Source organism: Triturus cristatus, chromosome 8, assembly GCF_964204655.1.
Source record: "Triturus cristatus chromosome 8, aTriCri1.1, whole genome shotgun sequence".
NCBI lineage: Eukaryota > Metazoa > Chordata > Amphibia > Caudata > Salamandridae > Triturus > Triturus cristatus.
In genome coordinates this window covers 20,928,276-20,955,675 of record NC_140591.1, presented here as the reverse complement: position 1 = coordinate 20,955,675, position 27,400 = coordinate 20,928,276, and the positions used below count along the sequence as shown (strand labels likewise).

The window sequence follows — 27,400 nt, the reverse complement described above, 5'->3', positions numbered from 1 at the left end:
TAGAAGCATGCCAGACTCTGAGCAAACGGGGTGCCCATGGATGTCCCTTGGATTTGCAAATAGAATGTGCAGGCAGATTAGATGACCCCGCTCTTATTGAGGGGTGGAAGGGCGGTGAATGACCGCGTCGACCACGGTCTTGACCCCTAACCTGTGAACGCTCCAGGACCCAATGAAAAGGCCTCATTGAGAAGATGTTTCCTGTTACTGCAGTGGGCTGAACCCCATGGAGGGGCTTTCAGGAGAGGAGTTTCACTTGAGTTTAGCACAGCTCTCTCTACAGACTTTGATGCATTTTCTTTTTCTCTGAACACAAAATAGAACCCTCTGTCCCTACGGCCCACGTGCTGCTTCTCGCCGACCCCAGATGCTCTGGCTGAATACGTCTTTCTCCATACACAGCTGTGTGCAGCTGCTGCTGATGCCTCAGCATCGTTTGTCTGAAGCCAGAGCACCACATAAAACTCTTGAGGCAGGCTTTACCTTACCCTGGGCACATCAGGTACCACTGGTGGCACCTTCCTGGCAGGCACATCAGTACATTTCGCAGCAACAAACCACAGTGTGACGACAACACTACTGGAGGAAACAATTTAATGTAGTATTCACAAAATAGAAACTCTCCTATATATTATATGAAAATAATTTAAAAACATATCTTAAAAAAACAACCTATAAAACATGACTCTAGATCCTCTGCTTTGTTCTAAGTGTAATTCTAAAGACATTCCTCAATGGGGTGGTTTGTCCTGAACAACCACGTCTTGTGCGCCTTGGACTCGTCCGAGCATCCACTCCAGGGTCTACCGCACCTCGTCTTCAGCATGGAGAGGGCCTCCCGTGAGCTGGGGGGAGAGAAAGGAAAGGTGGGGGTTACTTGGAGTTCTTGAGTAAAACAGATACATAAATGAGCACATTCACACCGTAAAAGCCACCCAGATTCCTGTTGAGTTCAGAAACAAAACCGTTTTCATTGTAAGGCGAACTCAGATAGATGGGGGGGGTTTCGTGGATGCAAAGAAGAGACCGTAAGAAAGAGGAATACCTCTATTCGGAACTAGGGTCCTCACACACCCAGCAAGCTAGGTGTCATGCTTCATCATATGGACCTGCTCCTCGTCGGGCCGGCGCTGCAATGCCCGACGGGCACCCTAAAAGGGGCTCTTTGGCGGAGATCTTTAGTTCCTGGCCGTATGATGCAGTGTCTGTGAGAGGGACCTAGTGGTGTAGACGTGAGTGCAGGTAAGTGAGTTAAAACAAGTTGGAGAGTCCAAAAATCTAGTTTTATTAAGGGTCGCTCTCCACCTGAATAAAAAGAAAACAGAGTGGCAGCTAGCTGATGTTATGATTCAGCTTGGCTAAGCTCATCTGTACTGGTCGACATGTTTCTTGCCCTACTACACCAGAATAGGTGAGTGTCACATGACTTCACTTTTAGAATACTTGTAGTCACCTCATTTGAGTGCCACTTAGGATAATATGACACTTCCAGTCTTCTATTTTTAATTGTTTTTACACTGGTTTTAATTTCACTAGTTGTAGGAGAATTCCTAATCACTGTATAGGGGTTGTTGACACTTGGTGACAAAGGACGTCAATTTGGACCATCTAGTCAAAGGGGGTTATCACCACTATGTGATACAGTCCTACACAGTACTTACTTTAAATATTGCCTTTGCTTGGGATGCCCTACTCAAAAATCTCCTTTCTTTTTAGGTTCCCCTAGGCATATGGCGAGATCGTTCCCATATAACAGGTGGTAGGTAACAGTTGTGCTTACCGCATTGTGTAGATTATTGACAGCTCAAATAGGTCCTGAGGAATTGCCACGGATCACTAGGACCACCGGGCAAGAAACATGTCGACCAGTACAGATGAGCTTAGCCAAGCTGAATCATAACATCAGCTAGCTGCCACTCTGTTTTCTTTTTATTCAGGTGGAGAGCCACCCTTAATAAAACTAGATTTTTGGACTCTCCAACTTGTTTTAACTCACTTACCTGCACTCACGTCTACACCACTAGGTCCCTCTCACACACACTGCATCATACGGCCAGGAACTAAAGATCTCCGCCAAAGAGCCCCTTTTAGGGTGCCCGTCTGGCATTGCAGCGCCGGCCCGACGAGGAGCAGGTCCATATGATGAAGCATGACACCTAGCTTGCTGGGTGTGTGAGGACCCTAGTTCCGAATAGAGGTATTCCTCTTTCTTACGGTCTTTTCTTTGCATCCACGAAACCCCCCCCATCTTACTGAGGAACTGCATACTCTTTCTTTTTCAATATGATTAACTGGGCATGTATGCTGGACCTTCTTAAATAAAAGCCCATCAGTCCCTCCTTTGTTTACAAAGGCGAACTCAGATGCCAGGCAAGTGTGACATCAGGTTCATACTGTGAGTCCCACCAGCTGCAATACTGTGCATTCCTGTCCTTTCCCCCTGCACTGGCACAATGTCTGTAGTCTGGCACCAACGCAGACTCCCTTGCACCATAGTGCAATGGTGCCTGTGCTGTACACAGGGTTGTATTGTACAAAAACAATCCTGAGAGGCTTTTTCTGCTTTCTATTTGTGCTGCACAATGCAGCACACATGGATAGGGGACTAAAGGATGAGAAACAAAGCAATTTTTCCGTGTTACACCTCCCATTGGGAGGTATGAGGTTTTGCCACTTCCCCAAGGTTTACATGGTCTCGCTAATCTGGGGAAGTGTCAACATCCATGGGTGTTGCATGTGAAAACCCACTGCAACGCCCATAAAACGCCTCCCGAGCACATTGTAGATCAACGCAGCGATTTGCGCTGCCTTGACTGGCTCCATATCTGAAGCCATTTCAATGCCGCACATAGTGGTTTTGTGCGGACTCATAGATATGATTCTGTAATTTGCGTCATTGGAGCATCACAAAAGTCATGCTCTGGCAGCGCAAGGGGCTCAGATATATGCCCCTCACAGTGTAAGGCACCCACAGATACCTGTGACCTCAAGCTGCAGGAGAAGGCATAATGCAGGCCCACCCAGATGCTAGTGAACTCGGGCCGGATTTACACTCTTCTGGCGTGGGGCAGCGCTGCAAGCCTTCATGCTGCGCTGTCGTACCTCAACAGAAAAGGGCAGGAATATGCAGTTTTTTATCAGATACAGTGCATTCCTGTCCTCTTTCCCTGCGCTGGTACTCAATTGGGCGCTAGTTGCGAACGCAGACACCTTTGCACAATGGTGCAAGGGTGTCTGCGTTTTATGGGTGATTGTTTTTGTTAAGGAAGGTTTCCCTTCGTGCACAAAAGCAATCAGTGGAGGCAGTTTCCTCTTCCTGTGTGTGCAGCTGAATGCCGCACCCACAGTGGAAGAAATAAAGATTTTCTCCTTGTTACGCCTCCCTTACGCCTCCTATGTGGAGGCTTATGCTTTTGACGCATTCCCATGTTTACAGAGCGTTGTAAATCTGGGAATGTGTCGGATGCCATGGGTCTCACCTATGAAATAATGCAGCATCAACGCTATACACCACAGTATAGTCACGTGCCCCCACTCGCGAAGCATGGACCGGTTGAAGACACACCAGTTTCACATCACCGTAAGTTTGTAAATCTCTTGAGCACACTCTGCCATCTCACACGTTTAATCAATATCCTAAGAAATACACCCTTTTCCCCGCAGGTACTGGGGTGCTCGACCTCCATTGCTTAGAGGCCGCCCCCTCCTCCTTCCCTTTCCCCACCCGTTTTTTCGCTGCATCCAAACAGCGTCTACACTTGGAGTCGCAGGAAACTCAATTACCGGACTCCTATAGGACCTCCCATACGGTATGTACGGATAACCATGCTTTCTAACCCATCAATACACGTGTAATCAGCTAAATAAAAAGCTCATCTCTGTCTCCACAACAATAAGACGGCCATTTCATTTCTCTCCGTTAGATACACCCAGTCCTTTGCACAAACATGTGTTTACCCTGACGAAGACCTTCCACAACAAGTGCCACATAGAAGGTCGAAACGCGTTGGTTTCAAAAGGAGGCAAGCCGTATTAAGAACTCCAAGGAACAAGAGTGACGTCCAGTCCTTAAAAAACATTTGCCCGACACCCAAGTATAGTGTCATAAACCTGTTCCCTACTGTCTGGAGGCTTCCTCCTACTGGCACTCCGAAAATACTGTTAGTCTGCGAGGACTAAAAGAATAGGTCCCCGGTATCTTATATGAAATGTGTAGGACTCCCCTTGCTTGTTGATTATTTCACATTCCGTTATTCAAAAAGGACCACTTAGAACTGTCTTTGTCTTTCCATGTAAATATTTTTTGTCTTTCTATGTAAATACTGTTGTTGCACATGATTGTCCAATTGTCGATTTGGTTTTTACTGTTAAGTGTTTCTAAATGTTTTTTGTAATCTGATTTAAAGTTGTACAGCACTGAACAGACCTTGATGAAAAAGATAAAACTCAGCCCATGAATATTACATGTACAAGGTGGAAAATAAAAATCCACTTTAAGAAATCGACCCCTTGATTTATGGTGACAGAGGTATCATGTGTTGTTATGGGTCTCACGTGGAGGCACCCACCATAACGGCCATGGCACGCCTCCCCATCGCAGTGAGGCAACGCAGAGACTTGCGCTGCGTTGCCTCACTCCCTATGTACAAGGCCATGAAAAGCCATGCAAGGTGGCTTTACGTGGCCTTTCAGATATGACACTGCACTGTGCACTGCCGGAATATCAATAAGTGGCGATACACAGCGCACAGGTTTGTAAATGAGGCCCTGAAAGTATTGCGGGGAGAATCGGAGTGTGCGCACCATAACTGGCAAGTACTTGTCTGATTTTTTTATTTTTTTTCTGGGAAGTAGGTGGGTGGCATTGAGGAAATGTAGAGATTTGATGATCTAATCAAAGATTTTCATAATATTCTATGCAGAATGAGGTTAACACCCAAAGGATTAACAAGCTACATAGATGTACATCGTTCGCATGAAGTAGCGGGGAGGTTGTCTCAGATCCGTTTTACAGGAAGGTCGATCATTATTCTCTCGACATTAAGTGTAAATGTTGAGACCTACATCTACAAACTACTCTTCCAACGTCTGTTTTAAAATACCATGCAGCAAAAATGGCCTTGATGTGGTCAGTCTGCGCCACAGGTCAGCCCTTGATAGCAGACTGATGCTTCTGACTAGGGAGTTTGAGCCCTCCTGGCTCAGTGCACAGGGGAGATGGAGCCATCCTGGCTCAGTGCACAGGGGAGTGTGAGCCATCCTGGCTCAGTGCACAGGGGAGTGTGAGCCATCCTGGCTCAGTGCACAGGAGAGTTGGAGCCATCCTGGCTCAGTGCACAGGGGAGTGTGAGCCATCCTGGCTCAGTGCACAGGGGAGTTGGAGCCATCCTGGCTCAGTGCACAGGGGAGATGGAGCCATCTTGGCTCAGTGTACAGGGGAGGTTGAGCCATCTTGGCTCAGTGTACAGGGGAGTGTGAGCCATCCTGGCTCAGTGTACAGGGGAGTGTGAGCCATCCTGGCTCAGTGTACAGGGGAGTGTGAGCCATCCTGGCTCAGTGTACAGGGGAGTGTGAGCCATCCTGGCTCAGTGTACAGGGGAGTGTGAGCCATCCTGGCGCAGTGCACAGGGGAGTGTGAGCCATCCTGGCGCAGTGCACAGGGGAGTGTGAGCCATCCTGGCGCAGTGCACAGGGGAGTGTGAGCCATCCTGGCTCAGTGCACAGGGGAGTGTGAGCCATCCTGGCTCAGTGCACAGGGGAGTGTGAGCCATCCTGGCTCAGTGCACAGGGGAGTGTGAGCCATCCTGGCTCAGTGCACAGGGGAGTGTGAGCCATCCTGGCTCAGTGCACAGGGGAGTGTGAGCCATCCTGGCTCAGTGCACAGGGGAGTGTGAGCCATCCTGGCTCAGTGCACAGGGGAGTGTGAGCCATCCTGGCTCAGTGCACAGGGGAGTGTGAGCCATCCTGGCTCAGTGCACAGGGGAGTGTGAGCCATCCTGGCTCAGTGCACAGGGGAGTGTGAGCCATCCTGGCTCAGTGCACAGGGGAGTGTGAGCCATCCTGGCTCAGTGCACAGGGGAGTGTGAGCCATCCTGGCTCAGTGCACAGTGGAGTGTGAGCCATCCTGGCTCAGTGCACAGGGGAGTGTGAGCCATCCTGGCTCAGTGCACAGTGGAGTGTGAGCCATCCTGGCTCAGTGCACAGGGGAGTGTGAGCCATCCTGGCTCAGTGCACAGGGGAGTGTGAGCCATCCTGGCTCAGTGCACAGGGGAGTGTGAGCCATCCTGGCTCAGTGCACAGGGGAGGTGGAGCCATCCTGGCTCAGTGCACAGGGGAGGTGGAGCCATCCGGGCTCAGTGCACAGGGGAGGTGGAGCCATCCGGGCTCAGTGCACAGGGGAGGTGGAGCCATCTGGGCTCAGTGCACAGGGGAGGTGGAGCCATCCGGGCTCAGTGCACAGGGGAGGTGGAGCCATCCGGGCTCAGTGCACAGGGGAGATGGAGCCATCCTGGCTCAGTGCACAGGGGAGATGGAGCCATCCTGGCTCAGTGCACAGGGGAGATGGAGCCATCCTGGCTCAGTGCACAGGGGAGATGGAGCCATCCTGGCTCAGTGCACAGGGGAGTTGGAGCCATCCTGGCTCAGTGCACAGGGGAGATGGAGCCATCCTGGCTCAGTGCACAGGGGAGATGGAGCCATCCTGGCTCAGTGCACAGGGGAGATGGAGCCATCCTGGCTCAGTGCACAGGGGAGATGGAGCCATCCTGGCTCAGTGCACAGGGGAGTTGGAGCCATCCTGGCTCAGTGTACAGGGGAGATGGAGCCATCCTGGCTCAGTGTGCAGGGGAGATGGAGCCATCCTGGCTCAGTGCGCAGGGGAGATGGAGCCATCCTGTCTCAGTGCGCAGGGGAGATGGAGCCATCCTGTCTCAGTGCGCAGGGGAGATGGAGCCATCCTGGCTCAGTGCGCAGGGGAGATGGAGCCATCCTGGCTCAGTGCGCAGGGGAGATGGAGCCATCCTGGCTCAGTGCACAGGGGAGATGGAGCCATCCTGGCTCAGTGCACAGGGGAGATGGAGCCATCCTGGCTCAGTGCACAGGGGAGATGGAGCCATCCTGGCTCAGTGCACAGGGGAGATGGAGCCATCTTGGCTCAGTGCACAGGGGAGATGGAGCCATCTTGGCTCAGTGCACAGGGGAGATGGAGCCATCCTGGCTCAGTGCACAGGGGAGATGGAGCCATCCTGGCTCAGTGCACAGGGGAGATGGAGCCATCCTGGCTCAGTGCACAGGGGAGATGGAGCCATCCTGGCTCAGTGCACAGGGGAGATGGAGCCATCCTGGCTCAGTGCACAGGGGAGATGGAGCCATCATGGCTCAGTGCACAGGGGAGATGGAGCCATCATGGCTCAGTGCACAGGGGGGCTGGAGCCATCCTGGCTCAGTGCACAGGGGAGATGGCGCCATCCTGGCGTAGTGCACAGGGCAGATGGAGCCATCCTGGCTCAGTGCACAGGGGAGATGGAGCCATCCGGGCTCAGTGCACAGGGGAGTTGGAGCCATCCGGGCTCAATGCACAGGGGAGATGGGGCCATCCTGGCTCAGTGCACAGGGGAGATGGGGCCATCCTGGCTCAGTGTACAGGGGAGATGGAGCCATCCTGGCTCAGTGTACAGGGGAGATGGAGCCATCCAGGCTCAGTGTACAGGGGAGATGGAGCCATCTTGGCTCAGTGCACATGGGGTAGTGTGAGTCATCCTGGCTCAGTGCACAGGGGAGATGGAGCCATCCTGGCTCAGTGCACAGGGGAGATGGAGCCATCCTGGCTCAGTGCACAGGGGAGATGGAGCCCTCCGGGCTCAGTGCACAGGAGAGATGGAGCCCTCCGGGCTCAGTGCACAGGGGAGATGGAGCCATCCTGGCTCAGTGTACAGGGGAGTTGGAGCCATCTTGGCTCAGTGCACAGGGGAGATGGAGCCATCTTGGCTCCTGTGCACAGGGGAGATGGAGCCATCTTGGCTCAGTGCACAGGGGAGATGGAGCCATCCTGGCTCAGTGCACAGGGGAGATGGAGCCATCTTGGCTCAGTGCACAGGGGAGGTTGAGCCATCTTGGCTCAGTGCACAGGGGAGGTTGAGCACTTCTGGCTCAGTGCACAGGGGAGATGGAGCCCTCCTGGCTCAGTGCACAGGGGAGATGGAGCCCTCCTGGCTCAGTGCACAGGGGAGATGGAGCCCTCCTGGCTCAGTGCACAGGGGAGATGGAGCCATCCTGGCTCAGTGCACAGGGGAGATGTAGCCATCCTGGCTCAGTGCACAGGGGAGCTGGAGCCATCTTGGCTCAATGCAAGGAGGAGGGAAGGCAGCTTTCTCTTTGCTTCATCAGCCAAGGAGCAGAGCTGGGCTGCAGTTGAGAATGGCTCCTTTGAGAGTGTGTTGTGCTGCCGAATGTCAGTCAATGAGAACAGAACGCAGTTGAGGTTCATTTGTGTAAAGGTAAACTTCACAAACAATGACGATGATTTTTCTTTAAATAAAACCAGGAAAAATTGAATTTGCAGATAATTTTATCCGGCCAGTATCGAATGCAGAGTCTAGAGAGAAACTACCATGCTTACCTTTACATGCGAGTGAGTCAGATTGGTATTAACAATGCTTGTTTATAGTAGTCTTCAATGTCTCTGAAGATTGATATATTTTCCACATTTCTGCTGCAGTATTTCTACCGGCCACTATGTGGCACTGCAATGCAGCAAACTGGTGGTGTTTAAACATGGCTCAGTTTTCTTAGATGCAAAGCTTTGTTCAGAGAAGGACAAATGCCAAATCTAAAACAACAAGCATTTGCAATGCAATAGGTCTCGCAATAGTGGAACTTTGAGCTATTGGCATTGCAAATGCTAATGTTTCTTATTTTATTGTTTTGGTTAAAAAACATAACCGCAGTAGCATAAGTACTAAAAGATATTCCACTGGGCAAGGAAAGAGTGCAGTACCGTGGGTCGTTACTAGGTGTCCCTGTGGAGTAGTTGCAAAGGTACCTCTATTAGCCACATAAACTGCACACTTAATGCAATTATAAAGAGAAAGATTGCCCCTCAGCATATGTGTCGATTTGTTTTTATTGGAAGTGAGATTTTTGTTAGCTTGCATTTTAAAAATGCACCATTGTTGTTTATTTAAATCTTGCTCTTTATAATTGCATTAAGAGTGCACCACCTTATGTGGCTAATAAAGGTCCCTTTGCAACTCCACAGGGAAACCTAGTAACCGCCTGTGGTACTGCACCCTTTCCATGCTTAGTGGAATATTTTCTTCTTACTTTTGCTACTGCTGGGATATTTTTTTAACAAAAATAAATTGTATTTTCAACACCAATAGCTCAAACTTTTCCTAGTGGGAGACCTGTTGCATTGCATTGCAAATGCATTTTCCCTGCCCAGGGAGTGATGCCACTCAGAACACTCGGCTCCATTGCCTAACTGCATTTCTTGACATTAAATCCTTTAGGGACTGAAAGAATTTACGTAGCTGATTCAGTGAGCTACATGGAAGAAGCTAAGTAAGCGCTAGATCACAGAAACCTCTTTTGGAAAAGCTGCCGACAGACAAATGTGCCCCACCCCAGTGAAAGGCAGTAACCAGAGTGCGGAAACAAATTGGAACCAGGGCCAAATGACAGATACTTTAAAATTAAGCCTCAGGACCCAAGGGCACCATCGACCGGGCACAGGGAAAGAATAGCAAGTTTGTGTATAGTTTAGTTGTCTTTCGTTTCGCATTTAATGCACGGTTCACTGGGTGTCTATGTGCAACATCTAACCAGTCTCTCACAACACTGGTAAAGTGGGAAATCCACGGTTAGGCCTCAGGCTTCTTGGTTCGAAATGACAAGCCGGCCACTAGAGTACATCTCCACCCTCAGGCCTCCCACCCGCCACCTGACCCTCACACCCACTTACTTTCTACTTATCAATCCGGGTAGCAGTGCGCTCTCATGCATTCCAGTCACAGTGGTATACTGTGTAGGTGTTTAACACACAGCAAAATCTTAATTTCCATCAGCCATAAACAGTTTAAGTGTGTTGTCATCGGTCTTGGATATGGCACCACGGGGCTCTAAGCGAAGAGCAGTCTCACTGCACACTATGCTGCTGAATGCCGAAAAAATCAACCTGAACTGACGGCGCTGCCTGTGTGCAACGTGCTAAAATCATAGTGAGCAAACGTTACAGCGGGCACATGAAAATGGGCTTAGGGTCACCAGTCGCTCCCTCCTTGCGCAATCCCCGCGCTCTGCACCATCACCAGTGAAGTCCGTGCCTGCAGTGTGCACCGAACACATATTGTGGCACCACAAGTGTGATCCGCTGGGGAGGCACCACACGTGATTCCTTCCCTCCCTGCTTGATCTACTGAAATGCACGATTACTGAATGTTTGTGTAACACTTGCAACGAAAGGCGGAGTTAGAAACAAAAACCCAGAGGACACAGTTGTGTTCCTCCTGCAATCTTCACAACTTAATCCAAGGCGTTGTGTAATGAAAGAACAGCCAAAGTTCAATTCCTTGCATAAACAGCCCCAAGCTCGCTTTAATTGCACTGTGGTATTAACGCAACTCTAAAATGTTGTGATGTTGAATGAAACCAAAACTATAAGACGGTGGCTACCACAGGTGAAAAATAAATTCGGTGACACTCCAAAATATAAACAGAGGTTAGCATGGCAAACCCAAATGCAAAGTGGAGAGCTTGTGCAATTAAAGAACCCTGCTCTGTAAAATGGGGTCTATTTAGAGCCTGCAAGCTCTCATTATGAGCAGCCCATTCTCTTCCGATCCCTGCACAACCGTCCTTCCTATTTCACAAAGAGTTCCCTTTGCCCCTCTGCCCCCCATCCCACTGGATTTTAAAAGGTGCAATAACTATCACCTCTACGTCCAGAGGAGTTACCCAACTGCAACTGCTTGCAGTGCTGTACGCTTATGAAAATGCATCTGTGTTGTAATCTGGTCAGGAATGCTGCTGAAAGAACCATGGTATGTCATGGAATGTTGGAGGTGAAGTGGTCATTACTTCAGGAGCTGAGCTGCAGGCTTGACCGTTAATGCTGGATCTGTACAACTGAATAAATCTCCTTATCTATTTCTTGAAGGAGTCATATTATTACACTGGCGACGATTGGCGTTTTGGCTTGATTGGGGACAAGCACTCCAGCATTAACTCCCCAACATTTTTTATTATTGGGCACTTCAATGGTCGAAGTTGTGTCTGAACCCACGAACGAGGAACATTTTTTTGGACTGTGAATTTACCTTGGATATTATTCGTATTGGATTGGTGAAAAACGGACATAAGTGCGGTGTTTTGGAAAGTTTTCAGACTTTGTGAGCAAGGTTAACGTCGTGAGCAACGTCGTGAGTAACGGGAAGCTAATTATTCATCTATTCGCATCCTAGTTTTTTTGGGGGATTTCCTATGGATAAAGACTCGTATAAAGAAAGGGTATTAGTAAAATAAATAAAAGAAACGCCGGATGCCTCGTTTTCTTATATACGGGGAACGGCCACCAGCTGTTACCTTTTGACTTGGAGGAACGTTCTTACACGAGGACGCCGCGAGTTCTTCTCGGTAACTTCATTCTGTTTGTCGAGTTCGGCATCCATTGGAACGTTTCCTGCTGGAGGAGCGGCTTGTGACGTCTTCACGCATCATCACGCTGTGGTTAAAGAACGTGACCTTGCGTTAGAGCCAGTTGCGGAATCAGTGAGACGGACAAGTTACTTCCGACGTCTCCTTCTCTGTCATCACGCTAAGGTTGAAAAGCGTGAAGAACGCAAAAGCCATATTACGGAACGATGAACGAGACGGAATCGGTGTCTTTTGTCTCCCGAAGCAGTTTTTGTGTTTAATGGGATTTTCTGAGACTTAGCAGCATTTTCAAGCGGCATACATCTGTTGGACTTTCTTGACTACCTGGACCACGGTGACTACTTTGCTTATTTTAGTTTATTTTTTTTTCATTGGTGTTGAGGAATGGTTATATGTGTTCAATTGGGAAAGAAATGGGTGGATTTTATTCTAGGTAACAGTACAATGTATGCACTGTAACTGCACACAAGCTGACTTAGTTAAGTACGGATAATCATTTTAGGATGGCCTCTTCAACTAGTATGTCTCAACCCCCAGCTTTTCTCTCAGAAAAAGGTGACCCCATACTTCCATGGAAAAGGTGGAGGAATCTATTTGACTCCTACATTGTAGCTATAGGAGGTGAAAAGTTTTCGGCCACTAGGAAACAAGCTATACTGTTGCATAATTTAGGTGTCGAGGGACGAAACATTTATGATAGTATGGACCTTATTTGCAATTTGTATCTCATGAGATGCAGGAGTTTCTCAAAGATCACAACATTGTACATCAGAAGACTGCACTATATGCGCAATGTTGTGATCTTTGAGAAACTCCTGCATCTCATGAGATATAAATTGCAAATAAGGTCCATACTATCATAAATGTTTCGTCCCTCGACACCTTATTCCGGTGGTAATTGGAGATGGTGACTCCAGTGATGTTTACGAAATGTCTATGACCATGTTAGAAAGATATTTTGGACCCAGGATAAATGTGGTTCTTGAGAGACATACGTTTTTCACTAGAATACAGGGGAGCAATGAAAGAGTGAAGAGTTATGTTACATTGCTTAAAACTCTTTCCGATTCTTTGGTCAAGGATCAATTAGTGCGATGCACTAATAGCACCCGTGTGCAAGAGAAGTTGTTATCTAAGAACCCTACATTAGTGGAAGCAGTGGCGATTGTAGAAGGTATGGAGAACACCTCTTCCTGGGTGAAAGAAATGAGGAAAAACCATGATGAAAAAAAAGAGACCAGTGAAGTTCATGTAGTTCATGAGGCAGAGAACTTAGAGTGTGTGGAAAATGTAGCAAGAATTTCTCCTCATGAGAAGTCAAAGACAGCTGAGAAAGACTCAGGTATGCAAATCTCAAAAAACCAATCATCTAGATCTGATAAGGAAGCTCGCACTAACCTGAGTGAGAGTGAAAAGAAACCCAAAGATTTACCCAAAGTGAAGTGTTATAGGTGTGGCAGTTCTTCCCATTTTTCAAATTATCCTCACTGTTATGCCAAAGAGTCTATTTGTATGAAGTGTGGGATAAAGGGGCATTATGCAAGGGTTTGCAAGTCAACTCGTAACCCTGACAAGAAGACTGAAGTGGTGCGCACAATAATTTTGAATGTTGAAGATAGCAATGGTGAGATTGATGGTGGGAAATTAACCATGCCCGAATGTAAGATTTTGGTTGATGATTTTGGTTTTGTAGTTTTGGCGGATTCGAGTTCTCCTTTCACCATGATAGGGAACAAACAATGGGACGAAGTGGTTGGCTTTGACAATGTAGTGCTTCTCCCTCCTGACATTAGTCCTGTCAGTTATGGAGGTGCGAAAATAAATGTTTTAGGGTATATTCAGGCATGTATCAAATTCAAAGATAGAAGCACGGTGGGGAAGGTCTACTTGGCGGAAAGAGGAGACAATCTATTGGGCTGGAGGCATCAGCGGGATTTGGGCATCATGCTAAATCCTAATGCTAAAAATCCTGAAGAGCAAGTCATGTTGATAGATAGAAAGGAGGGTAGTAGTACACTGGGTGTTCAAAATGGTGATCAAAATTGTGTGTATTTCAGCAAATTTCCTGAAGTCTTTACTGAAGATTTAGGGTGTTTGAAGGGCTTTGAACACCAAATCATTTTAAAGGACCGGGCTGTACCTTGTGTACATAAAGTAAGGAAAGTACCCAACATGATGATGGAACCACTGAAAAATGAGCTGGATAGGTTGTTGAAGTTAGGAGTCATCGAGGAGATAGAGTCCTCAGAATGGTTGGCCCCAATTGTTTTGGCCCCAAAGGATGGTGGTACAGCGGTCAGGATGTGTGTGGACTTGAGGAGTTTGAATGAGTGGATTTGGGTAGATCGGCAACCCCTACCTAACATATCGGAGTCTCTCAGCACACTAAAAGGAGCTCGCATTTTTAGTGTGCTAGATCTATCGTCAGCTTATCATCAAGTTCCTTTGCATAAAGAATCTAGACACCTTACGTCATTTGTGACACCTCTGGGAGCATTCCGCTTCTTGAGGATGCCGTTTGGGTTGGCATCTGCAGCGGCATGTTTCCAGAGGGTCATGAAGAAAGTGTTGGGAGGTATAAGTAACATCATGTTTTTTCAAGATGATATCTTGATTTATGGCAAAGGAAAAGCAGAACATGGCCGAACATTGTTAGAGGTTTTGGAAAGGTTGAAGGCGAAGGGACTAACTGTAAAGAAAGAAAAATGTTGAATTGAAGTAGAGACAGTTTCGTACTTGGGTCATGTGATATCCGGTGAGGGTATCCAACCGAAAGTGGAACTAGCACAAAGTGTGGTGAATGCTCCAACTCCAAAGGATAAGGAGGAAGTGAGGTCATTTTTGGGCCTTGCGGAGTTTTATTCAAAGTTTGTTGAGGGTTTTGCTTGTGTAACTGAGCCTATTAGAGCTTTGTTGAAGAAGGGGGCACATTTTGTGTGGTCTAGTGATTGTCAAAAGGCTTTTGATAGGATCAAGGTTGAGATTGGGAAAATGCCGACATTGGGGCATTTTGATGTTAATAAAAAGACGGTGTTGACTACGGATGCTAGCCTTAAGGGGCTAGGTGCGGTGCTGTCTCAAGAGGTCAATGTAGAACACAAGACTGTTGCATTTGCTTCAAGGGCTCTTAGGGGAGCGGAGAAAAATTATTCTTGTATTGAGAGGGAAGCTCGGAGTATTTAATGGGCTGCACAACATTTTAAATTTTATTCATGGTGAATTCCTTTTCTAGTTAGGACGGATCATCGTCCTCTTGTTCAGATATTTTCTTGCAGGCGCAGTGAACATATCACACCCAGGATAAAGCGCTGGAGTGAAGGTCTGCAAGAATTTAATTTCCTAGTACAGTACATACCAGGGTCCAATAACAAGTCTGCAGATTGTCTTTCCCGGTTACCTTTGGAGGTGACAGGTGAGGATGATGAAGAGGAGAGTGTGTGTTGGGTTATGGAATCTTCTTTGACACAAGAGTCATGGGCTGATGGTATGGACAGAGATAAAGAATTGGAGTTGTTAAAGCTATGGGCCAATCAGGGTTGGCCAGATTACAAAATGTTGGATCTCGAGATGCGAGCATATTGGTCGGTCAGGGATGAACTCTCATACATTGGTGGGAATCTTATGAGAGGTGATAGAGTAGTGCCGCCTGTAGAATTCAGAAGCAAGATCATCAACACGGCTCATGAGGGACACCTAGGAAGAAGCCTCACCAAGGCTTGGGTGAGAGAAAGGTACTGGTGGCCTAGCATGGATCGCATGGTCGAAGAAGTTGTTAAAGATTGTGTGTCTTGTGCATCAAGTGATAAATCTCATGTGGTCAGCCGAGCGCCGTTATCTCCTGTGGAGGTTCCGGATAGAGTTTGGTCTAAGTTTGGACTGGATATTGTGGGCCCATTTGAATTGTTGCCATCGTATGAGCGATATGTCATCCTGCTTGTGGATTACACTTCCAAATGGGTAGTCACGAAGTGTGTTTCCTCGGTGAATACGAGGACGGTGATTGATTTCTTAAAGGATGTTTTTGTCTCGGAGGGTGTGCCTGAGTTTTTAGTTACTGATAATGGGGTGCAATTTGTATCTTATGAGATGCAGGAGTTTCTCAAAGGTCACAACATTGTGCATCAGAAGACTGCACTATATGCGCCCCAAGCCAATGGTTTGTCAGAAAGAATGAATCGTATGGTGAAAGATTGTGCACAGCGCTCTTTTTTAGTTCTAGGGTTTCGTTCAGTAATGTGTTGCGGGACACATGGTGGGCGCACCGTACGACACCAAATGCGGTCACTCTGATATCACCTTTTGAGGCTCTGAGGGGGAAGGAAGGCTATTTCTAAGTTTAATCCATCTTGGCTGCCTGTGAGTTCTGGTGTTGCGGTTCCTATGGAAGTGAGACGAAGGAGAATTTTGGATTATCAAAACACGTATAAAATGGATTATGATTCTAGAATGCGAGTGAAGGGTAAGAAGTGGAGCGTTGGTGACAAAGTCATGGTTAAGAACCCTAAACACACATTGAAGGGGAGATCTTCTTTTATTGGTCCTTTCACGATAATTTCAATTTGGAAAAATGTTGTGAGGGTGAACACTGGTTGTGTGTGGAGCATGTCTAGGTTGGTAAAGTGTTTGAGGAGTTCCACGGATCTGTGCCATCCAGTTGGAAGTGAGAGAGGTGTTGGTGATAATGAGAGTACTCTTCCTCATGGAGAGGGACAAGCTTTGAGCAGGGATTCTGCTTCCAGTAGAACTGCTCGAAGAAGTGGGAATCTCCCTGTTAGATTCAAAGACTGTTATGAAATGAGCTGGCATTGTCATTGGGAGAAAATTGTGTACTTGATATTATCATTTAATTATTTTATTGTTATTGTTTTTGTTTTTCATGGGGAGGGAGATGTGTTGTAATCTGGTCAGGAATGCTGCTGAAAGAACCATGGTATGTCATGGAATGTTGGAGGTGAAGTGGTCATTACTTCAGGAGCTGAGCTGCAGGCTTGACCGTTAATGCTGGATCTGTACAACTGAATAAATCTCCTTATCTATTTCTTGAAGGAGTCATATTATTACAATCTGCTATCCCATACAGTGGAGATTTGGAATTGACCCTTTCCTTGTAATTATTAGTAACATATTCCACAGTGCTTGCCTAACCCAGGGTACTTATTTTAATACCACCTAAACAACAGCCACACATAGATTTAATGGGAACAAATGTGATTATCAACGGGGTACAATAAATCTGACACCCACGGTCTCTGCCCCATACGCTGCATTCTTTAGGTCAAAGACACGGAATTAGGGTGAAATCATTCATAAAACCTAGAAGCAGTCTTGTCACGCACTCCCAACGCCTTAGGGTTAAGCCGAGGGCACTCTACCGAATCCTGCAGCCTAACGCTTTATTCTGGAACTTGTCATACATAACCTCAGGAAGTGCCTTTTGAAAATGCAAATTCAGTGGTCTCAAACTGACACTTTAAAAATTTTATATCCCCTGTACAAAGTTACATTCGTGCAGTACCCCTGTTCAGCCCCTCCCTCTCCCCCTCCATGGCCCCCACCCCAACAGCTGTGCCCTTTCACTGGCATTGCGGGCAAACTTATCGGCAATGTACGCAAACCTGAACTCTCACCCTGCCTAGCAACAGCTCTTCTCTCTGAACAGCACATGCAGCAAACACTGACAGTCCTGTCTGGAAACAGCCCCCCCCCCCTCCCTGGGGTGCGGCCCGCATTGCAGGCCCTGCCCAAAACACGACCTGCAGCGTTGTGCCCTGGCTGACAAGCAGATCACACCGCGTGGAAAACTCACAGTGCTGCGCGTTGACCTAGTGTTAGTGGGATACGGGGGCGGGGGACACGATGTTGTCTGAGTCCTCAACACTCCGCCCGATCTGTTTCTAGGCGCTCAAAGTGCCTATTATAGTATTTACACAAGAGCTACTAAATTATTTGTGCGTGGGCTTCCCTCCCCCTGAAAAGTCATATTTGTATAGATCTTGATAAAAAGTGCATCAGCGTACTATTAACGGTAAATGTTGGTGTTTCTCGTCTGTGGTCACGAGATCAGTTTCTACTCGCTGTGCGCAGCGCTTTGTTTTCTGTTAGGCAATGGGAGATTAAGTGATTTGCCCCGAATTACAGGATGTTGAGCGTACCAGCCGAGACTCGAACAAGATTCCCCAGCTCCAAAGTGGGCAACCCCGGCCATTACATCATATCTGCAATTTAAGTATCTTACATGCCTGTCCCTATATTTGTTCTGTAAAGTGCTGTATAAATAACTTTAGTGCACTATATAATTTCCCTTCGCTTCTTGGTAAAAGAAGATTGAGCTGCTTGCCGTCAGTAGCCTGTAAGCATGTTGGCTCTTCATAAATAGCGTCATTCCAATGATGAACGCTGGTGACCGCGCCTACGTCTTTTCTTTGAAAAAGCACTGAAAGAGAGGGTGTAACATAAGATACCCATTGGACTAATCCGCCGAACGCTGCCTGGAAGTGTTTTGTAATGTATTTTCTCCGTATGTGGGACACAAAGTAAGCTCACGGGAACCGGCCAGCCCGCAACCCGCCCAGTTGCAGTGACCTGGTAGCAATGAAGTGTTACCTGCGACCCGGTCACTAGTGCAAGGTTCCGCAGGCCCCGGGGCACAGGATCCTTGCTGACGCGGTACGGGTGAGGTGCGAGGCAGCCCCTCCTGCCCTCGGCAGACTTGGTCCGGCAGCGGTGATGAGCACAGAGTACCCGAGGCTTCCGGGCCGGCAGCGGTGATCTTGGGGGCAGCTTTTAAATCCGGTCTTCTGTAGGGTGCAGACACCTGCGCACAGCACTACGGGGGTGATTTATATAATGCGCTCAGTCCGGGCCAGCGGCGGTGACCTTGGGGGTGACAAATTAGTTTTCATGCCCCGCACTGCAGAGGCAGTTTTTCACGATCCCAGGGCCCTTAATTAAATAAATAAAATGACGGCCCAATGGATCACAGGGAACAAATGAATACGAGCAGCCGCCTTCAATCCAACTAAGGTGTGCCGCATGGTATGTGCCGTACTGGATGAACACATTTTTTAACAAGCGGGCGGCTCTTTCGTAAGAACCAGTGGTTGAAGTGCATTAAACCAGTGGTGCGCGCGCACCACAGAGGAGCGGGGGCGAGGGAGCCTGTTGTCTGTGCCACGCTGATGCACGTAATAGACACTGGTGGGAATGGGCGGACCAAAGGCGGGACATGCGCCCGTCTTTGCCCAATTGCGTGCTTTTTTTTTTTTTTTTTTTTAAAGTACGCTAAAGCCAATTGAAGCCTGCGAAAGCAAAACCACACGCACGAGCGTGTGGTCAGCTTTCTGTAGCCCGTGCAAGAGGTCTTGCGCTGCGCGAGCAGTGTTGCGCACTGCGACGCTAGGCCTAAGAAGGTCCTGTGGACGGGTGGGAAAACACAAATAAGAGCTTGGCAACTGAGACTGGCATGAAAGGCATCAAATCTTGGGCAAGCAATGGCTCTGTCGAGTATGGTACACTATGCTGTCTGCAGTGAGACTGCAAAAAGGAGTAAAAACTTCTCAGAATTACTTAAAAAGAGAATATTAGGAGATTAATACTTTTTTGACAAAAGACTAGGCAGATGGTGTTGAGGTTTGAAAAAAAACAGCTTGTGCGCATGTCAACACCTACCCATACCGCGAGGAGAACAAGAGCAGGAGGGAAGTAGAAAGGAGAAGAGAGGCATCAAAAAAGAGAGGTAAAGATGAGAGATGGAGTCATGGACCTTTTCCTTCTATGCACCCAGGATCTGGAATAACATCCCCATATCCATCCTGGTTGCCCCAGTGCTGCTCCAATTTAAGAAAGAGTTGATGACTCGCAATGCAGGATGTGTCCACAAACCAGCTTCCTTTCCTATCACGTGTTGAAGAGAAGCTTGCCTTTTGCGCTGTGCAGAGCTCAGCTACTTTTGACTAGATGTGAGCTATTCCAGTACATACATGCAGACATACAAGGTAAGGCGCAGACCACACAGTGAGGGGTTAAAAAACGGTGGCGTTAAACATAGGTGGTGGTAGTTTGTGGTGGAAGAAGGTTGTTGGTCAGCAGCAGTCTTGGTGCATCAGACGTGGGGGAGGTGCGTTGTAGGAACTCAAGTCCTTGCGTGGCTTCATAAGCTGATCCTGCCTCTTCAACATTTTTCTAATCTTCTTTGTATTTTTCCCCAATGGAGTTGATGATCTTTGAGTTCATTGCACCTTTGAGAAGATGGTGTTTTGACAGGAGAGCCGAAGCAAGCGTTCACACAGCCATGTCTAAAGAGGCCACTGCCCCACTTCTCGAACCTATGCAGTTTATCATTTGTGGTTTGAAAGGAAATCAAGCCCCAAGAACAGAGACCTTTCGACTAAGACAACTGCAGGGGAACCGGCCTGGCATTGGTCAGAAGTAATTAAGAATATACTGTCCACTTGATTCCTCCTGCACTAGTAAAGATGAGGAGATGCTCTCAGCTCTGATTGGGCAGGTGCTCAAATGTAGGTTAGCTGACCTTATGACCTTATAATTAGCTACAGCTTCCCCTTGGTGTCCATGTAGGAGGAGCCCCCCCCCACCCGCAAAATATGAATCTAACAGCTCAGCGCAGACCGGTCTGAAACTGTGGTGAGCGGTGACACTTGTGCCTGGTGCCAAAGCTGTGCTGCTGCACTCTGTGTCCCGGGGGCAAAGGGGGGGGGGGGGGGGGAGGATGACGTGTATCTGCATTTATTCAGAGGAAATGTGGTTTCCGGTGTGCAGAGAAATGTGCTTCGGTACCTTAGCTGTCAGCTGCACCTCCTGCCCCATTTCTGAACAACCATTTGCAATGCAATAGGTCTTGCATTTAAGAGTTTGTTATTGTAATTAACAATGGCAATAGCTCAAACTCTTGTAAATGCGAGACCTATTTCACATCAAAGAAGCGGCTGCCATTGGGGCTGCTTGAAAGTGAAAGCGGGCACGGTGAGGAAAGCACATTGTGCCTGCAGTAGGAGAAACTCTAAGAAAATAGTGCTTACAGACTAAATAAGACATACCAGTTCGCAACAGAAGTAAAAGGGCCAAGGCTAGCAACTCGGAAACCAGCGTTTACGAAGGACAATGATACAAGCCAATAAAAAATATGGGCGGAGGGTGGGCAGAGAAGCAAAGCCATACTCCACTACTGCGTGCCTCGCAGCAGCGCATGCGCTACCCAGGTTTGACCTAATGATGTCTGTCACCAGAGATGCTGGAAAGACTCCGGCACCAGACGATCGTGTCTTGTATTTCGTCAAACACTCGTATGTCCTCCAGCGTGAGCAATATCGTGATGGTGTGAAGGTAAGTGTGTACAGGTAGAGAGGGTCTTCTCTCTTTGGGGAGAGGATGTTGCGTCACTGCCAGAGCTGCCGACTTTGGAGCTGGGGAACTAGGTGTGAGTCTCCGCGTCGACTCAACGACCTGTGATTCTGGGCAAATCACTTAATCTCCCTGTGTCTACCAAAAATGAATGTATCCTTGAGTAATGTAACTTTTGTAGGGTGACCAACCATCTGTAAATTTCCCAGACCGCCCATTATTTGGGCCTCCTGTCTAGTATGATCCTATTCACGGATGCCTTTTATATGTAATTCTGGACATTGGAACGAGCTGCACTGTCCCCCTGCAAGCAGCTTCAGAGTTCTGTAACTCTCACAACACGGCCAGCTCACGCTCCTGCTGTGACCTTCAAGGCCCTGCAGCAGCCCCTTCCCGAGCTGGCACAGACTGCTATCGCCCTACTATCATTCTGATTGTAGGCCGATTATCACATACAGACTGATAATGTGCACCTCTGTGCAGTTACAGCATGTGCTGGGCCGCCTCCTGCCCCAGTCTAGGGCAGGGCATTCTGCTTTTGTTTAGGGGCTGGTGTCCACTCACATGAGGGCATGCTCTCACATTCTGGGGAGGTGTGTGTCTGTGGCGAGGGGGCGGGGAAGGGAGGGTGGGTTCATTTTGAGTCTTCTTACAAGGTCAATGGCACAAACTTCAGATCCCTTTTGTGCCAGTAATTTATAGGCTACAAATGTCAGTTTGACTGTGGCGGTTAATGTACCTGTTTGATCTGAGTTTAGTCCGTCTGAGTTGTCGGTCCGAGTTTTGACTCATAAAGTAGCGCAGAGTTCAAGTGTTCCTCCGGCAAAGCACAATATGTAACATACATATCAAAGAATTGTTTTTTTTATTTAGTCAGCTCGTGGGTTACTGTTTTTGTCACCCGGACTCGTTTGTTAATAGCAGTTCAAAAGATACAATCCTAATATAGCGCAGTGAGCTATGAACCAAGATCAAATAGCAGCATGGAAACTGCAAGGCACTGGTTACAGCCTTGCTGTATTTCTCTAATCATTCATTATTCTAAGGTTGATAAATTGGGTTATCCAGTATTGGGGTATCTTTCATAGATTCACATGCTTGAATCATTCCCTGTCGAGATTGGAGTCCAGCAGTATTTAACAAACATTATAGGCTATTATGTCCCTAGGCCATGTTATTGATAGCCTTTCTATGTCCTTTTTTTATTTAAAAAGGTGACCAAATGTTGAACACAGCCAATCAGCTTTTGGAACCCTGTAGAACACTCCCAGCAGAGTCCGATTCCCTCAGATTTTCACAGCTTGTCGTGGTGAAGGGAGTCTCTTTGAGTCTTGATTTTCCACAGTCTTGATACCATGTCTGACAAAAGAGGAAATGTCTTCCCATGTAGGACCTGTGGCAGAAAAAGGGTCCATGTGGATGATCCTCACAAGGATTGTGTATACATGGGGGTAGGTATATGGATTATCTTCTTTGTATATATTACCTCCATCTTAAACATGAGGTAAGGGAATGCAAATTCTGCTGTACCTTTTCCTCAAAGACTCTCAAGGATAGAGAGGGGAGACTGTTCTTGCGGCTCCAGGCCACTAAACGCCAGGCAAATTCCTTGACCGCCAGATGTGTTCAGACATGGAAGCTTTGGTGGATCTCATACCAGAGAAAAGAAGGCACAAAGCAAGAAAGATCCTTTTGTTGGAAGAAGAATGTACAGAGTAGGAAACAATCGACTGCACTCTGGATGTAGCCAATACTGGGTTCAGACAATTGGCTCGTGCCGCCGTACTGAGAAGACCGGGATGGTTGAAAGCTGCCACTTTCAGGTCAGAGGTGCAAACAAAAGTCTTGGATATGGCTTTCGATGGTTATTCCCGGTTTGGAAAGCAGAAAGACGAGGCACCTTTAGCTCTCACAACCGATACAGACCAGGTAAAATCCTTAGGCACATTACAATATCGTAAAGTGCCTTTGAGGGGCTAGAGGACGAGGCCTTACCTCATACAAAGGAAGTCAACAGAGAACACCACAGTATCAGCCCTACCAATCTCAGTACCGGCAAAATTATAACCCTCCAGCATCCCGCAAGTCTTCTATAGCTCGTTTCTCTAGCCAAAGAGGCTGCAAAAGAACGCCTTCCCAAGCTCCTGACTCTTAATAGAAAACAATGATCACGTCCGGATACCAGCTTCCCTCCCCTCCCAGCCCGTGGGTGAGAAGTTTTCCAACTATGTACATCAGTGGTGTAATATAACGGATCAGTGAGACCTTGTCCCCGTTGGACACAGAGGTTTCTATTCCCTTTTTTCCTGATAGAGAAGAAATCGGGGGAATGGAGACCAATAGTGGATCACAGGAATCGCAACAGGTTCCTCAGAAACAGACGTTCAGGATGGTAACACTCTCCGAGATGCTTCGTTGTCTCCACAAAGGAGACTTCATGACCTTGCTCGACATGGATGCCGCCTATTTTCACATCCCTGTCCATCAGAAGCATCGGAAATATTCAAAATTTACAGTAGCTGGTACGCCCTACTATCATTCTGATTGTAGGCCGATTATCACATACAGACTGATAATGTGCACCTCTGTGCAGTTACAGCATGTGCTGGGCCGCCTCCTGCCCCAGTCTAGGGCAGGGCATTCTGCTTTTGTTTAGGGGCTGGTGTCCACTCACATGAGGGCATGCTCTCACATTCTGGGGAGGTGTGTGTCTGTGGCGAGGGGGCGGGGGAGGGAGGGTGGGTTCATTTTGAGACTTCTTACAAGGTCAATGGCACAAACTTCAGATCCCTTTTGTGCCAGTAATTTATAGGCTACAAATGTCAGTTTGACTGTGGCAGTTAATGTACCTGTTTGATCTGAGTTTAGTCCGTCTGAGTTGTCGGTCCGAGTTTTGACTCATAAAGTAGCGCAGAGTTCAAGTGTTCCTCCGGCAAAGCACAATATGTAACATACATATCAAAGAATTTTTTTTTTTTATTTAGTCAGCTCGTGGGTTACTGTTTTTGTCACCCGGACTCATTTGTTAATAGCAGTTCAAAAGATACAATCCTAATATAGCGCAGTGAGCTATGAACCAAGATCAAATAGCAGCATGGAAACTGCAAGGCACTGGTTACAGCCTTGCTGTATTTCTCTAATCATTCATTATTCTAAGGTTGATAAATTGGGTTATCCAGTATTGGGGTATCTTTCATAGATTCACATGCTTGAATCATTCCCTGTCGAGATTGGAGTCCAGCAGTATTTAACAAACATTATAGGCTATTATGTCCCTAGGCCATGTTATTGATAGCCTTTCTATGTCCTTTTTTTATTTAAAAAAGTGACCAAATGTTGAACACAGCCAATCAGCTTTTGGAACCCTGTAGAACACTCCCAGCAGAGTCCGATTCCCTCAGATTTTCACAGCTTGTCGTGGTGAAGGGAGTCTCTTTGAGTCTTGATTTTCCACAGTCTTGATACCATGTCTGACAAAAGAGGAAATGTCTTCCCATGTAGGACCTGTGGCAGAAAAAGGGTCCATGTGGATGATCCTCACAAGGATTGTGTATACATGGGGGTAGGTATATGGATTATCTTCTTTGTATATATTACCTCCATCTTAAACATGAGGTAAGGGAATGCAAATTCTGCTGTACCTTTTCCTCAAAGACTCTCAAGGATAGAGAGGGGAGACTGTTCTTGTGGCTCCAGGCCACTAAACGCCAGGCAAATTCCTTGGATGAGGAAAGTGATAGATCCTCCAAATCCCACAAGAGGGCCAGATTGTGGGACACTTCCTCTGGAGAAGGTAGGGAACACCACAAACCTCATGGGACCAAGGACTCAAAGGGGAAAGGAGTGAAACACTCCTTAGAGGCTACATTGTCTGCACCCTCTTCGCCTTCCAGAAAGGGCAAATATTGTCCCGGAGCCTCTTCCTCCGACCCTGTGAGGCATATATCTGGGAAAAAGTAATCGTCTACGATGACACGGGTTAAATTATTGGCACCGTCGATGACAGGAACTGTGGCGACGACGGCAATATTGGGGCCTATACCATTGAAAGTCTTGCTCTCTAAGATCCTGCCACGACCGCATCATCGAGGGGTGTCGGCACACTTCCGTCGACAAAGATTCCGTCTATGACTGATTCATCGGCGAACGCTCCATTGACGACGACGTCAACGATACTACCGTTGGCGACGAGGATAAAACCTGCTCTTCCGGCTGTATCTGCACCGTCAACGCCACTGTCGACGAGATGTCAGAATACAGTAAGGTATCACCTTTAATCCCATCACATATCTTGGACATACAGGACTCTGATGATGATGGTATTTATGGTGTAGCTCATACTCCATCAGAGCTTCACACAAAATGTCAAGAGGACAATGATGAGGATCAGAATTATAAACAGAGCTATGAGGCTCCACCTCGTCACTATCACTCATATGGATTTCAGCATGGACCGCGTCCTGTTGACAAGGCCCATCTGCTGCCTTCTCTCATCCAAGACATGCTGGCTTGTTGGCAGATTACAGGCAAAGGTTTCTTCTGCAAGTGAATCAACCTGAGAGTCCGCTACCTCAACAAGACCCACCGGTATGCCAGTTTTGCCACCACCAATTACACCTGCTATTACTCCTCGCCCCTTACCAACAGGTCCTATTGTAGAGGATACGTCTGCTTCAGAAGAAGAAAGGGAGGAAGCCTAGCTCCCGGATCCTTGATATGATATCACACAAATGCTCTCTACTCCTCCACATCTACCATCAGATTCCCCCCCAGAGGATATTGGAGGATCCCATCATTTGATGGAGAGAGCATCCACCAGGTTCCACCTGCCAATCACAGTCAAGCAAACCAACTGCTTCCTGTGTGATTTCAAGGTGGACAGTAGGAGGTCGGTGCGCTCCGTAGCCATTATCGACTACATATGGCAAGAAGGCATCAAAATTATGAGAACACCGGCAACCATGCCTCCGGTACTCCCGCGGATTGAAAACAAGTATAGCGCTCCAGAGGATGTTCCGTCTTGCCTCACAGGGCACCCCAGACCATATTCGGTCATTTCTAAAGCGGCACCGAGACAATCCAAGAACGCTGCCACCTCAATCACTAATCCACCTGATAAGGAGGGGCACAGGATGGACATTCTAGGAAAGCACTTTTCCTCTTTGGCCGCAGTCACAATCAGAGCTGCTTATGCCTTAGCCATTAGCGGCCATTATGACCACCAGATGTGTTCAGACAGGGAAGCTTTGGTGGATCTCATACCAGAGAAAAGAAGGCACAAAGCAAGAAAGATCCTTTTGTTGGAGGGAGAACGTACAGAGTCGGAAACAATCGACTGCGCTCTGGATGTAGCCAATACTGGGTTCAGACAATGGGCGCGTGCTGCCGTACTGAGAAGACTGCGATGGTTGAAAGCTGCCACTTTCAGGTCAGAGGTGCAAACAAAAGTCTTGGATATGGCTTTCGATGGTTATTCCCGGTTGGGAAAGCACAAAGACGAGGCACAATTAGCTCTCAAAACCGATACAGACAAGGCAAAATCCTTAGGCACATTACAATATCGTAAAGTGCCTTTGAGGGGCTAGAGGACGAGGTCTTACCTCATACAAAGGAAGTCAACAGAGAACACCACAGTATCAGCCCTACCAATCTCAGTACCGGCAAAATTATAACCCTCCAGCATCCCGCTAGTCTTCTATAGCTCGTTTCTCTAGCCAAAGAGGCTGCAAAAGAACGCCTTCCCAAGCTCTTGACTCTTAATAGAAAACAATGATCACGTCCGGATACCAGCTTCCCTCCCCTCCCAGCCCGTGGGTGAGAAGTTTTCCAACTATGTACATCAGTGGTGTAATATAACGGATCAGTGAGACCTTGTCCCCGTTGGACACAGAGGTTTCTATTCCCTTTTTTCCTGATAGAGAAGAAATCGGGGGAATGGAGACCAATAGTGGATCACAGGAATCGCAACAAGTTCCTCAGTAAACAGACGTTCAGGATGGTAACACTCTCCGAGATGCTTCGTTGTCTCCACAAAGGAGACTTCATGACCTTGCTCGACATGGATGCCGCCTATTTTCACATCCCTGTCCATCAGAAGCATCAGAAATATTCAAAATTTACAGTAGCTGGTACACACTAGCAATTCAGAGTACTTCCGTTTGTCCTCAAATCAGTGCCAAGAATCTTTACCAAGTGCCTGGTCCAGGTAGCCGCAGCCCTACGATCTCAAGGTCTACAGGTATTTCCATACCTGGACAACTGGTTGCTCAAAGCACCAACCGCATGGAAATCCACTCAAACTACAAACGCTTGCCTTCAGTTGTTCCGGACTCTAGGCCTCACTGTGAACAAAGACCAATCTTCATTCCTTTTCAGTTAAGTCGTATTG

At 47.6% G+C, this 27,400-nt stretch overlaps 1 protein-coding gene across 1 annotated transcript in view; it reads right to left on the bottom strand.

The window, feature by feature from the left end:
• Window positions 1–577: 577 nt before the first annotated feature.
• Window positions 578–27,400, bottom strand: part of PDE9A (phosphodiesterase 9A) — a 427,071-nt gene continuing 400,248 nt past the window's right edge. The window contains exon 19 of the mRNA XM_085623687.1: window positions 578–845. The gene's annotated coding sequence lies outside the window, so the exon portion shown is untranslated. The remainder of the gene's footprint in view (window positions 846–27,400) is intronic.